The 18,098-nt window shown below is 34.1% G+C and overlaps 1 pseudogene; it reads right to left on the reverse strand.

Annotated features, from left to right (window-relative positions):
• Nucleotides 1–6,089: 6,089 nt before the first annotated feature.
• LOC122732855 lies at nt 6,090–6,426 on the reverse strand (annotated as a pseudogene).
• Between the last annotated feature and the right edge of the window lie 11,672 nt (nt 6,427–18,098).

Below are 18,098 nucleotides of genomic sequence, written 5' to 3' on the forward strand. Positions count from 1 at the left end.
CAATGTGGGGGGACAGAAGGAGGAAGAGAGATAATTTGGAATTCCAAAAGTTTTAAAATGAATTTTTAAATTTTTTTACACATAATTGGGGAAAAATAAAATAGTAAATTTAAAAAAGGAAAATAGGAAATCAGTACCTACTTAAAAAGAACAATTAATTTGGATAGGAAAGTTCAAGAAGGCATCAATTCTTCTCACCCCCTAGTCAAAACCCCTTCAATTTCCTACTAGACCCAGATCAAGTGTCATTCATTTTTAGCAGCAGCCTCCACAGTATAGCAAAGTCTTGTGTTCCAATGTCTGATGTTTCAACATTCCTTCCTATTATCTTCTCGATCTCCGTACCCATTTTCACTGAAATATAATCATCTTTAAATAGTTGATATGCAGGTTATCCCAAATAGATCATGTGATGTTAGTCCCAGGAAGCATAAATGCCAATTATTGATGAATCCATTATAAAGCATTTATTAAGAACCTGGGTACTAAGACAAAAATTGAAACAATACATCTCTAAAGGAGAAACTATTCTGAAAGGGAATAGTATATATAACTCTACACAGAATAAATACAAGGTAAATGGGGATGAATGGCAAAAGTAGTTGGGTAGGATCACAATAGGATTCATAAAAAGGTAGTGTTTGAGTCATCCTTTAATAAAAGATATAATGTCATAAAATGAAGTAAGCAGATTCAAGAAAACAACATGCACAATGACTACAATAAATGTTAATGCAAAGAATAATTACAAAACAGATTAATGTTACAAAATTACAGAGAATAAGGATGGCCACAAAGAACATGGTAAAACAATCTTACCCCATACCTTTTTAGATGTGGAAGGTTCATGGATATTGAATAATATATACATATTTTTAGACATTTTGATGAAGTGGTTGTTTTTTGGTGATTTTTCTCTCTTTTTAAAATAAAATTTGCAATATTTGGGTGGCTCTCTGGATGGGGAAAAGAAATATACTGGGAGAAATTGTCAACTTAAAAGAAAAAACATCAACATTATATGCAGGTATACACACATATATAGAAAGCATGCTTATAAAAATATAATAATGTATATACGTCCAGGTATGTGCATATCTACATGCATGCATATGCAAATATATACATATACAAAAATGAATGCAGAGAACATAAATTAAATCTTCACTATTAATTTTAGCACCAATTTCTTAGGCCTAGAACATCAACAAAATAATAAGTGAGTTACTACATGTCAGTACCAGCTGGTTTGAGAACTCTCCTGGGTGAAACTGATGATTTCTGCAATGTTTTTACCCCTTCTAGGAAATCAGTCCTTTTCCGTTTGGGTGGATGTGAAATCCTCTTAGTGTTTTGTTCTGACAGCTCAAGTGCCACAGCTGTTGGAATGTTTTCATTTCTCTCATTCCTCCCTTTTTCCCCCTTTTATTCCAATATTTGCTTTATTACTCTCTGGCACACTTTTAATGCTTAGGGAAAAAAATGGAACAAAAATCTCTTTCATTGCTGCATGCCTCTGAATGCCTTGGTTTTTGCCAGGATCAGAAGTGGGAATGTTGACACACTACAATAAGTTGTTAGTCCAATTGCTTGTTACTATTGACAGCATCACCAGATGCACTGTCAGGAGCACTTTGTATTACCTAAAGTACAGTTAATATTAGTCCTATGCCTAAGGGCTTTCAATTCAAGGACAAAAAAATTAATCTAGCATTTGCCTGGTGACAAGGAAAGGGAAGACTTGGTGGAGTTTAGTTGCAAGTATATCACTGAGCAGGTGAGTTGATTAAAGTAATTTAAAGGGGCAGTTAGGTGGTGCAGTGGATAAACCACTGACCCTGGATTCAGAAGGACCTGAGTTCAAATCCAGCCTCAGACACTTGACACTTACTAGCTCTGTGACCCTGGGCAAGTCATTTAACCCTCATTGCCCAGCCAAAAAAAAAGTAATTTAAAATACTCTAGAATGAGTAGGAATGGCAGTGTTGCCTAGAAGAGAAATAGAGACTCTCAGAGGCAGAGAGACCTGGATTCAAGTCCTGCTTCTGATATAAAATGAATGGCTGGGCAGATAACTGAGGAAGTTAATTAAGGAAGAGTAGCTCTGCATTGGTAGAGAGTATTTCCTTACTCAGAGTTCTCTACAGGAATGAAATCACAAGCTTCATAAAAAATAACAAGGTGTCATATTACAAATGCCAATTGGCACTGGGAGGCCAGTGGGGAAACAAACAAGAAGGTAGAGAAAGCGAAAAAAATACTAGAGGAGAAAGTTTTATTCAAGTCAACTACCATAATGATAATGTCGTTAAACATTTATTCTAATATGATCACTGAGGTAAAGCTTTGGATTATCTCTCTTGGTTCAGGCATCAGGATAGCTTTTCACTGACATAGGTGGCTCAACCTTACTTGTAAATTCTGCATCAGGCTGCAAGTACAAAAGAAACATTGTGGATCTGGGAATCTGAAGTCTGGGACTTTAGTCTAGGCTCCACCATTAACTAGCTGTATGACCCTGGTCAAGTTGATTCTGTATTCTCGAGACTAAGTTTTCTCATTTCACAACTGAGACATTTTCACTAGATCTGACCCTCTAAATAAAAAAACAAAGTAATCCCTACCTGCCTGCAAAATCTCTGAATTTTAGAGGTGGAAAGGGATCTAAACCTCTAGTCCCTCTATTCCCTCTGTCTTTTTCCAGGTCTTACTTTAGTATAGTATGGTGGGGGAAAAAATAGGAAACAAAAATCAATGGAGTTGAGAGGGCAAAGCAAAGATGGCAGAGTAAAGGCAGTGACTTTCCTGATCCTTCCCCAAGACCTCTTCAAATGCCTTCAAATAATGCCATAAGACAATTCCTGGAGCAGCAGAACTCACAGAAGGATGGGATGAAATAATTTTCTAGCCAACAACAACTTAGAATATTAGCAGGAAAGGTCTGTTGTACCAGGGTGAACGTGGAGGGCAGCCCATGCTAGCACAGATTCATCCCCAGCAAACCAGGAACAGGCCTTGGGAGCCTCTGAATCAGCAGGGGCAGCAATTGCTTATGGAACTCTTAGACCACAGAAACTAAGGGGGGTGTGTGAACGATTGGCTAGAAGGATATTACTGCCATCTCTTTTCTAGCACTGAGGCAGGACTCTTGTTTTGCCCATACTCTGATCCATTTCCCAGTCTTGGGTGGTGGTCTGGGAGGAGTACAAGCACATATGAGCTTGCAGACACAGTGGAGGGGTATTCTGTTCATAGTTCCAGGGCAGAAAGGCAGGCTTGTGGTTGCTTGCATATCAGAGCACAGGCCAGGAGAGTAGTAAACATACCTCTCCTTAAATCATACTACCTTGGAAGAACTAAAAATTGATGGTGTTATGCTCAAGAAGCTGAGGGTTGAAATCTTAGCCATTTAACCTCTATGGGTCTTCTTTCTGTCCCTGAGTATTGAAATGCTCAGCCTGCATAGTACTGGCCAGGCCCCAACTCTAGTATATACATACCTCTGCTTTTTCTTTGTTTGTTCTTTCTTCCATTCTCACCCTTTCTGTTCATGAAGTGAACCCTATTTTAATTAGGGTAGTGGACATCATGTGATTGATGTTATGTTATTCCCTTTAAGAAAAAGACTATAAGAAAAACTATTTCTCTAAATATAAAATATACTCAGTGCAAAATAACTCAGTGCAACTTTTATTATTTTTTGGGGGGGGCAATCCATTTATAATCAAGTCTAGTACATTTTTAGATTGCTTTCAAGAAGGGTTAGTGAGCAGCTAGGCTTAATGGCTTAGTCTCTCTCCATCTTCTTGACCCTACTCCCTCCTAATTCCCAACATTTCACGGCTATATGAAAGGAGAAGTTCTGTGTTCAGCTGAACATTATTAAATCCATTTCATAGAAAGCTAAATCATGACTTTTGATCATGACATTTAAATGGACAGGATATTTTAAATAGTCATGAATATGGCACAAATTATACTCTTTTTCAAGTTGCTCTTTGCCTAGTTAGAACTTTTTATTAGCATATTATGAGCCAAAAAAAAAAAACTTTCTTCAATTGCTGTTTAGAAGGTTTACAGTCAAGCCTCAATCTATGTCCCATAACACTACTTTAATTACCTGTTCCTGTTGAATCCAATGACCAGAATATTAGAAAGTATGTATTCGAAAAGTAAAATTAGATAATGGCTATACCCTCAATTTTCTAGTTGAAGACACGGACAAAATTACGTTACTTGTCTAGGACCATACACCATTAAGTGTCTGAGGCCAGATTTGCAGTGAGGTCTTCCTGACTCCATGTATGGTGCTCTAACCATTGTGCCACCTAGATACCCAAGTCCAGTGTTGCTAGAATTCACTGGTCATTTGATTATATTTAGAACATTTCTGTCATTAGAGAAATAGTTTTTCTTATAGTCTTTTTCTTAAAGGGAATAACATAACATCAATCACATGATGTCCACTACCCTAATTAAAATAGGGTTCACTTCATGAACAGAAAGGGTGAGAATGGAAGAAAGAACAAACAAAGAAAAAGCAACTCTAAAGTCATATCAACATATACTATCTCAGGTAGGCTATCCCATTTAAGACAGTGGATTAATTATTTTCCTTCCTTTACTCCAGTGAGTTTAGAGATTTCTTGCCCTTAATCTAACCTAGCTTTATACATGATATACACACACATATACACACATATACACAAACACACACGCACACACAAATACATACCCTCATTATTGAGGTAACAAGGTGCCACAGTGCATAGAAGACTTGAGTCCAAATTTGGCCTCTGGCAATTAGTAGCTGTGTGAAACAGTGCAATTCATGTAATTTCTTCCTTGTTTTTCTCTGCTATAAAATGGGCTAATAATAGCACCTATCTAACAGGGCTGTTGTGAGGATTCAATGGCACTTATATTTCCTTCCTCAACTTTAAAATGGGCCCAATAGTTGAGTTCGTGAGCCAATCAAGCAAAATGACTGGAAGCAAAAGATGCTAAATTCTCTACCCAACCCTTCAGTACAATCCATCTTTGCTACAAATTCTGGACCAAAATTAACAATGAATTTTTATGAACCACCAAGATTCTAAACTCACTTTCTTAACTGGCTAGGTCATTCTATTAACTCAAATGAGCAACTTCCACTATTTATTGCCCATCTTTCCAATAATGTCAGATGTGGCCTTGTGTATGTGGTACATGATTCAGATTCCACAAAAGGTATTGATAGAATGAATCCCAGTTTTACCTTTGTAATACTTGCATCCTGAATTTCTCCACACCATTTGAAAACAGCATTCATTCATTGAAAACACTGACAGCCTTGAGACCTTAGGCAAAGGAAAGAGGAGTGGTGCCAATTATATACATTTCTTTCTAGTTTTGCACAGATCGAATTTAGTCCAGTCCAATGTAACACCATGCTAATCCCATTAATCCACTATGCTAAATCATTTAACAAAATATTACTTTTGTCTTTAAGACATTAAAATAAATGACCAATTGAGCAAACAGCTGAATGCCATATTTCTTTTTCCCCACTTCTCCAATAAGTTTCCCTTTACCACATACAACTTGGGAAAACATTGCTTCTCCCAACTGCTAAAATTACTGTGAATCAGACCACAGTCATCATATTTCCTTTTGTCTATTAAGAGTGCATAAAAATTACCATCAGAGGTGATCATAAATAAGGTGCACTGTTCAACTAAATAGGTCATGTTGAAGCCTGGAAAATATTGGGTCTATGTATGCCATTCTATATGTTATCATCACCCAGATGAAATTTTGCCCAATTTCAGGTGTAGGCTAGGCAGATAGAAAGCAAGAAATTTGGATTTCTCAAATAACTGGACCCTGCAAAAGGAAAAAAGACCACTAGTAATATTGTTTAAGGTAAGAATTATTTACTTAAGCCTTCTCAATCACAAGCAAAATGATAAAAGGTCAGCATATTTGTTACTGTGTGATGCAAGTTAACTTAAGGTCCCATATAATTTTCTGATCCACATACAGAGGAAAGGATGGCCCATCAGCTGCTGTGGTCCCCCAGTGCTTGATTAGTATGGTCCAAGTTTTCTTTACTCGTCCTCATAACCGATTGGGAGAGGATTGATATGATAATTATGAAACAGAGTATGGTTTCCATCTCCTCATGGAAAGGGCTTGGTCCAGATGCAGAGATGCAGGTAGGGGACGAATTGGGGCCGTTCGTGATTCTCCCGCGACTTCAGGTAGGCATTCAGCATGCTGACTGCCACCCTGGGGAGCGCGACGAAAAAGGTCAACGACCTCCACAGGCGGCCCGTGCCCTCCTCGCCGTGGACGCCGCTGGACAGCAACCTCCCTGCCGGGTCGGGCCTGGACCTGGCCCAGCAGTGACAGCAGACAGCAGTAACAGCTCGCTGTTACAGCCATCTTAGTAATATTTTAAAAAATTATTTTATTTCATTAAACTTTTTCCAATTACATGTAAAAAAAAACCAATCATTTTTTTAAACTTTTGAGTTCCTTCCTGTCCTTCACCTTGCCCACCACTGAAAAGGCACACAATTTGATATTAGTTATACATGTTGAGGTAATACAAAACATATTTCAATATTAGTCATGTGGCAAAGACAATACAAACAAAATAAAATAATAAAAAAAATCCTCTGCATTTTGAGTTCATCAACTTTCTGGAGGTGGATAGCATTTTTCATCGTGGGTCCTTTGAAATTAGAGTAACTGAGTCATTCACAGGTGCTCATCATTACAACATTCCTGTTACCGTGTACAATGTTCTCTTGGGTCTGCTTACCTCACTTTGTATGAGTTCATATAAGTTTTCCTGGTTTTTTCTAAAACCATCCTTCTTGTCATTCCTTACAGCACAGTAGCATTCCAACAAAATCATATGCCACAACTTATTCTGTCATTCCCCACAATTTCCTATTCTTTGCCACCACAAAAAGAATTGCTTTAAGTATTTTTCTGCAAATACATCCTTTTCCCTTTTCTTGGATCACTTTGGGATACAGAGCTCAAAGTGTTATTGCCAGATCAAAGAGTATGTGGTTTGATAGCCCTCTGGTTATAGTTTCAAATTGTTCTGCAGAATGGTTGGACTAGTTCACAACTCCATAAACAATGCATTAGTGTTCCAAAATGTCTACATTCCCTCTATCATTGGTCATTTTCATTTTCTGGCATGTTAATCAATGGAATAGGTGTGAGGTGGTATCTCAGAGTTGTTTTAATTTGCATTTCTCTAATCACCAGGGATTTAGTGCACTTTTAAGTGCTCTGTCAATTGATAAGTTCATTTCTTCTTCTGGAAACTGCCTGTTTATATTCTTTGACCATTTTTAAATTGGAGAATGGCTTTTATTTTTATAAATTTGATTCTGTTCCCTATATATTTGAGAAATGAAGCAGCTATCAGAGAAAAATGTTACAAATTTTTCCCACTTTCTTGGTTCCCTTTTCATTTTGAATGCAAAAATGTTTTAATTCCATATAATCAAAATTATCTATTCTACTTTTCATTATCCTCTCTCTCTCATTTGGATAGTGTCTTATCAATAGATATGACAGGTCGATTTTTTCATGCTCCCCTAATTTAATTATGATATCACTGATCCATTTGCTGGGGGGGGGGCGGCAGGGCAATGAGGATTAAGTGAATGTTAAATGATTTATCCATTTTGACATTGTCTTCGTAAATGGTGTGATATATTGTCTTTACCTATTTTCAGTTAAACTGCTTCCCAATTTCCTAGCAGTTTTATTCAAATTTTGACTTCCTAACCAAGAAAACTTGGATCTCTGTGTTTATCAAATGCTAGATTGCTATAATAATTTACTATTATGTATTATCTACCTAATTTATTCCATTGATAAACCATTCTATTTCTTAGCCAGTACCAGATTGTTTTAATGATTACCACTTTCTAATATAGTTTGAAATCTAAACTGATAGGCTGCCTTTCTTAACTTTTTTTATTGATCCCCTTAATATTTTTTTATCTTTTGTTCTTTCAAATGAAATTTATGATTTTTTTCTAGCTCTATAGAATAATTCTTTGGTAATTTGGTATAGCACTGAATAAGTTAATTAACAGGTAAAGTTGAACTTTTTATTTTATTGGCTAATGAGCAATGAATATTTCTCCAATTGTTTAGATTTTCTTTTTTGTGTGAAAAGTATTTTAAAATTGTGTTTACCTGGGAAGGTATAGTCCCGAATATTTTCTATTGTCTATCATTATTTTAAATGGAATTGCTCTTTCCTTCTCTTGGTGATAATTTTGTAGGTAGTCTATAGCTATGCTGATGATTTAAATGGGTTTATTCTATATCCTGTACCTTTGCTGAAGTTGCTAACTTTTTAACAAATTGTAGTTTATTCTCTAAGTATATTATCATATCATTTACAACAAGTGACAGTTTTGTTTCTGTTCTTATTTTTATTCATTTAATTTGGGTTTTTTTTGTCTTGTTGATATAGCCAGTTCTTCTTTTCTTTTAAAAAAATTTTAAACATTTTTAGTTAAAGTTTTGAACTTCAAATTATATCTCTCCCTTCCTTCCCCCTCCCTCAGCTGGTAAGCAATCAGAGATAGGTTTTACATGTGCAATTATGAAAACAACATATTGTTGCATTCTACCTTATAAGCCATTCTCTTATCAATTTCTGTTTTATGGGTGAGCTTATCCCATTCACATTCAGTTATGTTTACTAACTGTGTATCTCCCTCCATTTTATTTTCTTCTGGTTATCTTTCCCTTTTTGTCCTGTCTTTCCTCTACAGTCTGTTTTGCTTCTGGCTACTGCCTTCTTTTATCTGATCCCCATTTTATAATCTCCCTTTCCTTTATTACTTTCCTCTCTACCTCCTTGTTGGATAAGAATAGATTTCCATTGACAATTGTATGCACAAATGTGCATACTTGTATGTATGTATGCGTGTATATGTGCATATATGTATATGTGTATGTATGTATATATGTGCATTTATATATACATATGTATATATATAGTATATATGTATATTCAATAATTTATAAGACTTAATTCTTGAAAAGACATCCCTCACTTCAAAGTGTTGGAGCTCTGTTCAATAATTTCTGCCCATTTCTTGTGCTTTTTCATTATGCTTCTCTGTGGGCTTATTTGCATGTCTGTATTCCTTTGCATGTGTTCATATGCACATGGATGAAGACTTTTGTATGTGGCTTGCTGAAATATGCTAGCTACAATTTCCCAACATCTGGGCCTATAAGCTGCTTTTCCAACACAAACTTCCAGGTTTGTGTCACAGCTGCAGAAAGTCAGGCAGTTGGCAAAGAGAGAAAGTACCCCTTGTGACTTCTGCAACTAGCTTCTATTGCTAGAGTTAAGAGTTCTAAGCTGTTCCCCAAAAGAGATCTCCACAGTGCCTTGTCCTGGTATCCTTGCTCAAAGAAGACTTACAACAACTGTAGATATAGTCAGACCCAAATGAATACACTGCTGCATCAGAAGTGAAAAGCAATCACAAATATACCATATCATCTCTTAGGAAAGAAATACCACTTTTCTGAGGTCACCTATTTCAAAATAATATTTCCTTGGATTTGTTCTAATGCTTAAGAACTATAGAAAATAGTTTTTCTATGAGCTTTATATTACAGCTATTCTAGTATACTGAAACATTTAATTTGAATATTTTCCACTAAAATATGGTTGTATTACTGGACAGATCCTTTCTTGTAATCTTCCCTCAATGTGCATAGAAACTTTATTTTTGAGAAATATAAAAGTTCATATTCTATGTTAAAACACCATCTCAATGGCAATTAGAAAATACTTTAAAGTTGACTTTTCTTGGGGAAAAAACAAATTGAACACCTTCATCTTTGACCGAGTCAGTAAATATGCATGCCACAGAAAGTAGATTCTATCCAAATAATTATTCAACACTCAACCTTGCTTCTCTGAATAAAAACAACCAAAGGCTTAAAGCAATTTGGCTGGCTCACAAGTCACTTCGTTAAAATAATTACTCATTCAAACTAATTGCACACCTGATTCTAGAGTAACCCCACAGCTTAAAACATTAAGGAAAGGCTAGAAAGTTAAGACACTGTTGATGAGGAGTCCAATATGAATGACATGATGATGTGTTTGCCCTGGGTTTGACAGATGTACTCATGTCTTTTATACCCCTTTATTTGCCAGAAGTCTTTCTCTGCATGCTTTATTTCTGGAATGTTTCTGACCTTAAGAATCTTAGTCTTCTATTATGTTTTCTGGAATCAAAAACATCAAACAACTCTGCCTTTCTTATGTAGCTCCTACTTAGCTGAGTGCCAATGTATAATTATAGTTAAATCAAAGGGATAGTACCAAGTTGTAATTATAAATTAATAAATCAAATGGACAAGGAGTATTTAAATAAATCCAGTCAACATTTATTAGGTATCTACTATCTATAAGATGCTCTGCATTATTTTAAAATGTTTTTGAAATTCTCAAAGAAAATAATTCAGCAAACATTATTATTATAACTAATATTAGCAAACATTGACAAACCCTTTGAATTTTGCAAAATGTTTCACATATATTATATTATTTTATATATTATCTTCATTAATATCATACATATATTTATACATATATGACTTGATACTCATAACAACACTGAGATATATTTTACTATCATTCTCTTTATTCTACAGATGAGGAAATTGAGACAGAGATGTTGTGACTTGCTCATGTTCAAACATCTAATAAGTGTCAGAAGTGGAATTTAAACTCAGATCTTCCTGATGACAAGTCCATAACTATATCTACTATAACATCTACCTGCCTATTATGTGCCAGGCACCACACTGGGAGTTGTAGATAAAAAGACAAAAAATCAACTAATTCATGCCCTCAAGGAGCTTATAGTCTCCTGCAGTGGATAATATATTCTCAGTTAAATCAATTGAGTTCTATCTTTATCTTTATCTATATTTAGCTTTCAAATTGAGTTCTATCTTTATTTAACTCAATAGATGATAGATCAATAGATCGATCGATAGACAGGTAGATAGATAGACAGATGACAGGTGGATTGTTAGATAGATTGATAAATAGAGAGCCACTGAAGCTTTTTGAACCGTTAAGTAAAATAATTAGATCAATGCCTTAGGAAAATAAATTTGGCAACATTTAGAGATACGGATTATGTGTCTGGTAACAAATTCTAATAATTTTTTTTTTAACTTCTGAAGGTAGCAATGTCTATGTCTGGAAAAAAGGAAGATGAACAAGAAAATATATGATCTCTGCCTTAATGGGTATTCTTTAGACATGAAGAAAATATCTTAAGATTGTGGTCAACCCTTAATGAAAATTTATTGACCAAATTAAAATCTTCTCATCACCTACTATTTCAAGAAATGATTCCAGGATGCTGGATAAGGTTGAGTATCTTTGCCTTTTCCCCCCAGTGATGCCATTAACACACAAAGTTACAACTGAAACTCTGTGTGAGAAAATACAAAATAAAAAAATATATATATATATTATAAAGGCTACAAGTAAATGAACTCAAAATATGCAGAAAAGAGGAATTTTTGAAAGTTAGGATTGAAAGAGAAAAATTGGAAGGCAAAAAATAATGTAAAATTAACAAATATCAAAATTTGGCACTTTGGATAGAATAACAAAATTAAAAACCTTTATCTAAAAAGGCACAACTTTATTGTTTTATTTGTTTCTTCTTACTAAAAAGAAAAGACGAAAAATGAATTTTAGAAATGAAAAAAACAGGGTGAAATAATAACAAACCCAACAAAAATAATGATACAAGTCTTCACAACACTGTTACATGTCAACAAAACCAAAGATACTTTAAAATTAATCTTTAAAATTTATATTTAAAATATTTTAAATATCCTAATTACAGAACAGTAAAAATAGATTTAAAATAATGCCATCTCAGAAAAGGAAATTGAACAAGCTGAAAAAGCATGACACAATGTTTAAAAAGGCTACTCTACAGAGACTTATGATTTCTAAAAACATTAGTCCTTATAACTGAACCCTTATAGTTTAAAACAAAACAAAACCAAAAACTCTGTTGAGTAAAATAAAATCATGAATGTTAATCCAAAAATAATAAAAAGAAATCCTGAAAAAAAGAATTCAAGAATCTATCCAAGATATAATTGAATATGATCAAGTTGTACTTATGAGGGTTATGCAAATGGCTAAATATTAAGTAAATAATTAACATAAAAATTTAAAACAAAAGTAATTAAAACTGCCTTATTTCATCTGTAGATACAGAAAGAGCCTTTGCCAAAGTACTACAATAATTTCAGTTAAAGATACATAAGCATATATGTATATATGTATATACATATACATATATATTACAGACATGGATAGGTTTTTATACATTTTCTATCTAAAGCCAAAAGCAAGAATTATATGCCATAGGGAAATTCTAGAACTTATTCGAATAAGTGCATGAGTAAAACAGCCATGCACCTTTCCCCTGCCATTATTTGAAATAATTTTCCAAAGCTATCAATAACAATAAGACAAAATAAAGAAATTAATGGATTACAGATAGAAAAAAGAGAGAGAACTATTTGCTAATGATATAATGATTTATGTAGAAAGCATTCTTCCATTTACAAGTAAAATCATAGTTTCAATAAATTAGGTGGTTATAAAATAAACCTATAAAAATATCAACTGCATTTATATATAGCACAAAAAATTAAAGAGATAGTGATAGAAAGGGGAATGCCATTTGGAATACCTACAAAATATCTGGAAGTCATTCTAATAGAACATACTGAATACATCTATAGAAAGTTATGAAATATTTTATATGAAAATATATGGAATACCAAGGATAAAAATTATTAAAGTTGAAGGGGAAAAGCACTTCAAGCCTTCAAACTAAGGTAATAATTGTAAAAAAAATATTTTGGTACTAGTTAAAAATATTAAACTAGAGGAATAAAACTGTCGATAAAAGGGAAAAAATCAGAAATAATGGAACTCAAGTATCAATGTTAGGAAAAAATAAAAAATATATAAATTACTTAAGAAAGATTCCTTTTTAAATAAGAATTATTGAGAAAATAGAAATTAGTCTGGAAGAAAGTATATCTAGACCAAAATCTAATACTATCTTCCATGGTAAATCCAACATGGATGCATGTCCTGCATATTAAAGATATACAACAAAAAATTACATGAAAAGCCTATTATATGTCTTTCACTTCTGTGGGAAAAGGATTAATTCTTCACCAAAAACATTGATAAGATTGAAAAATAGGAAATTTGGTAATTCTATTAACAAGAAATTTAAAAGTTTTTACATGGATAAGATTAATGAAACTATGAAAAGAAGGGAAATAGTTAACTAAGTACTATATTTTACGAAATATATCTGATAAGTCTGATAACTAAGACATATAAATAACATATAAACCACTCTAAAATCAAAAGCCATTCCCTAATAGATAACTCATCTAAAGGGTATGAAATGATTCTCAAAATAATAACTGCAAATGAGCCACAACATATGAAAGAATGTCCCAAATCATTAATAAGAGAAAGATAAATCCGAACAATCTTGATATTTTACCTCATACCCAGTCAAGTGGCAAAAATAACAAAATTTGGGAATAATCAATGATGTATGAGGCATGGAAAGACTTATGCCCTTATGTTTTAATGGTGATGCTATGAATTGCTCCACCTATATAGAAAGTAATTTGGATTTTTTTCATAGAGGGAATAAAAGGTTCATGAATTTTGCCCCAGGGATTCTAGGGTTGAGAGAATATTACTCCAAGGAAGTCAGTCACATAAAGGCCATATATATCAAAGGTTTCATAGCAGCACTTTTTTTGGTCATAGTTAAGAACTATAAATAAAGTAGCTATTTCAATGTTGTTGTTGTGGTGGTGTCATTTCAATTCTGTTTGACTCTTTGTGACCCCATTTTTGGGGTTTCTTTACAAAGATACTAGAGTGATGTCCTTCTCCAGCTCATATTATAGAGAAGAAACTGATGCAAAATAGGGTTAAGTGACTTGTCCAGAGTCACATATGTGTGATGCCATATTTGAACTCAGGAAGATGAGTCTTTCTTACTTAGGACCCCACATTCTATCCAATGTGCCACCTATCAGCCACTTGTAAATTTACAATGCTTGAAACATGGCAGATCCAAGTAATAAAATGTTATTGTTCCACAGGATAGAAAGAAACACACATTTTTAAAGTGACTATTAAAGTGACTATTATGTGCCAGGGATTAATTATGCTAATCAGTTTACAAATATTACTCATTTGTTCATTACAACAACCCTAAGGGATAGATGCTATTGTTCCATTTTCCAGCTGAGGAAAATGAAGTAAACAGAAGTGACTTATGTGGTGTCACACACAGCTAAGTATGTGAGATAATAAATGAACTCAGATTTTCCTCATTCATGGCTTGGCAACCTAGCTGCTTTCCTAGCTTTGGAAATAAATCATATGATGAATGTAAGAAAGTATGGAAAAATTCAAATGAAATGATACAATCAAGACCAGGAGATCAATTAATTTAATTGCCACAATGATAGAAATGAAAACAATGAGAAAACAAAATAAATTATTTGGTGAACACCTTGCTCCCCCCAAAACATGTATATATGGAAAGACATCTTCCATTTCCCTGAAGAAATGGGAGACCAAGGATGTGGAACACCATATAATATCAGACTTTTTGATATATTTTTTGTTTTACTAAACTTTTCTCCCTCTCTTTAAAATATTCTTTATTACAAGGGATTTTTTTTAGGAGGAAGTGGGAAGAAGGACATTGAAAAAGGTAGGTGATGTGAAGTAAAAAGTTATTGATAACATGTTTTTTTAAAGAATTTTAGAAAATGTCAGATCATTGAAGGAGAGGTTTGAGTGAAATACACACCCATCTGTATTAGAAGCCAATCCTGGTGTTCACACAGACCACTGGGGGGCTCTAAAATTCTATCATTGCTCTATCAAAAATTCATCAGGGAAGATCACAATGAAAATTGGTTGGATGAAAGCTTGCCATCTCAGAAGGAAGACATGCACATCATTTATATTTCTGGTTTTTCCACAGTGTCAATTTAGAAAGAGCAGTGACTTCTGAAAGACCAACTTGAATCTTGAATCCTAGGCTCTTCAAAGATCCCATAGAGCCAAGGATTAGTGTGGAAAACATCTGTTTGCCTTGTTCACCAGCTTTGCCAGATCAAAGTTCCTTTAAAAATACAAAAATAATAATAAAACTATAGCATATTTATTCCTAATGGGTGCTATTCACATTGTCAGTATACCTCATTTGTTGTAAAATAATCTTCATCTGCCACAAGAAATATTAATATAGAATTAAGAATGCCATTCACAAATCAGTATTTCACAGGACAGCAATTAAATGTTTGCATAATCAGATTTAATTATATATATATATATATATTCTTTAAAATAGTAAAATGGTATTTTCCCTCTAGATGAGAAAATATAATGGCATGTTTATCATTTGTCTGAGTTAGTTATGTATTTTAATGATCCAGGCTTTAAAATCAGGAAAGCAGTTTAATAATTCTATATATAGATAGCCTCAACAATGAACTTCTCTCACCTCTGCAGGCTGAGTCCTGCCTTTTCTTGGCTCCCTCTGTGACTTTGTACCTACCCTTTACGGCCAATTTTATATCCATGGCTTTTACCCTACTAAAGGGTGAAGTAAGTTCAAACCTGTCAATACATGGAGCTGTCCTTGGGGGTATGGTATTTTTCCAGGCCTATGGCTATTCCTTGGCTATATGAGGCTCAGGGAAAAACAATGTCTCAGAAGCAAAGGATCATGGATTTCAAACTGGGAACAACCTAGTTTATTGCCTTCAGTTTACAGATGAAGAAGCAAGATGCAGAGAGTTCATGAGACTTATCCAAGGTAGCAAAGCTCCTGTTTGAATCTTTGTCCATTGATTCCAAATCCAGCCTCTTTCCACTAGGTTTTATTATTTCTCTCAACTTTCTTAATGCCAAGAGTTTTAATACAAGGGCTATTTCACTAAAAAGAAACATTTAGAGAAGTCTTGGAGGAGGGACAATGAACTATGAAATTTGTAGACTGAGAAAAAATTTTAGAAATTCTGTCACATACATTGTGACTTCAGTTTATATGTTGTATTTGGTATAATAATAATAACAATAACAACAATAATAAACAATGACATAGTACCTACTATATCAGACATTATTCTATGTACTTAATAAATACATAATTTTCTCTTGACAACCTTAATAGAGAGGTGTTTTTACTATCTCTATTTAGCGGTGAGGAAACTGAGGCAAAAGAAGTTACTTGACTTGCCCAAGGTTACCCAGCTAGTAAATGTCTAAAGCTGCATTTGAATGCATCTTCCTGACTCAAGGTCCAGTGCTTGAAAGCTATTGTTAAGAGAATGGAGTTATTGCTGTTTACCTCTGAGGATACTTCCCTGTTGCCCAGCAGTCTAGTCCCTTGTCACAAATTTTAAGAAACCAGAACCTCCATACATTTGAGTTGACCAAAATTCAAGTAACATATTATAATTCTATTTCAACTGAGTAGCACTGAAGAATTATCTTCCTCAGTGGGGTAAAATGTTCATATATGTGTCTGTATACACACACATATTTATATATATACATATATAATATGATGTGTCTATATTTATATATAGATATATAAAATACATACGAACAATTTTCTCATCTCTAGGTCTTTTGGCATTTTGTTGTTATCTGTATAGCTCTGTGCTGTCAATCCAACACTCCTGATATATAATTAAACTATCACCTTTTCCCATCATAATTTCCCCAATGGTATTCCATATGTCACATCTTGATCAAAACTCATTTTTGGTATAGGATGCCATTTTGGAAAAGTATGATAAGAAAAGCTGATCATATATGCATACACACACATAGGCAAACATGTGCATATACACATGCATGTGCTGAAATACACAAGCATGGAAGTCTGCATATATGTTTGTATATTTGGTTATACATATACATGTATATACAAATATATAAGAACATATATGTAATATGCACATATTTGTGTGTATTATACAAATGTGCACTTTTGGGTTCCCTTTTGTAGATTAAAGTGTTCATAGCTGTGGATAATTAAGTTCACAATAAAGGATAATTTAATTTTAAAAGTTATTACATGGGGCAGCTAGATGACACAGTGGCTAAAGCACCGGTCCTGGATTCAGGAAGACTTGAGTTCAAATCTGGCCTCAGACACTTGACACTTACTAGCTGCGTGACCCTGGGCAAGTCACTTAACCCCCATTGCCCTGCCCTCCCCCCCAAAAAAATTAATACCCTTTTTTTTGGTGAGGCAATTTTACACTTTAACAACTTTGTTTCCAATCTGCTCATCTCGCTTGCTTGTTGGATTTCCAGTTATCAGTCTTTTGGACCTTTCGGAGGTCTTGGTGCTCTATGATTTACATCTTTTCTATGTATTGTCAAGGTGGCCTTGACCAAGTCATTTTACCTCCTTGAGACTTTGTTTCCTCAGCCATGAAATGAGGGGTTGAACTTAATGGTCTCTAAGGTCTCTGCCAACTATAAATGATTAATGGCATGATTATAGCCATATTTCTTCAGAATTTTAATCATCTCCATTTCTATCAGTGTGGGTGCTTCCTCCCTTGATATAGATCACAAATCTTCTAAGACTTAGTAGAGTTGGAGAGTTGCCTGACTGAACAATTCATCTCCCTCCAGGCTTTCTAATGAACCTCTCTGAACTTTTGCTCCCCTGGTCCTTGGATGAGTGATATAGTTGTTTGTCACCAGGCCCAGGCAGGTTTTCTAGCTCATTCAAGGATATTTAAAGCTTGTACCCTCCTGGCATAAGCTCACATCCATGTTATAATGAAGAATGAGATAAGCACTTAAGTCCTTTTAAATAAGACTTTGGGCCTTGATATATGCCCTTCTGCTACCAATTTCATACTTCTGGGCTTTACCATTTTACCTTCATCTAAAATGTATTTTATTTCTTATT

Source organism: Dromiciops gliroides, chromosome 6 (assembly GCF_019393635.1).
Source record: "Dromiciops gliroides isolate mDroGli1 chromosome 6, mDroGli1.pri, whole genome shotgun sequence".
In the NCBI taxonomy this organism is placed as follows: domain Eukaryota; kingdom Metazoa; phylum Chordata; class Mammalia; order Microbiotheria; family Microbiotheriidae; genus Dromiciops; species Dromiciops gliroides.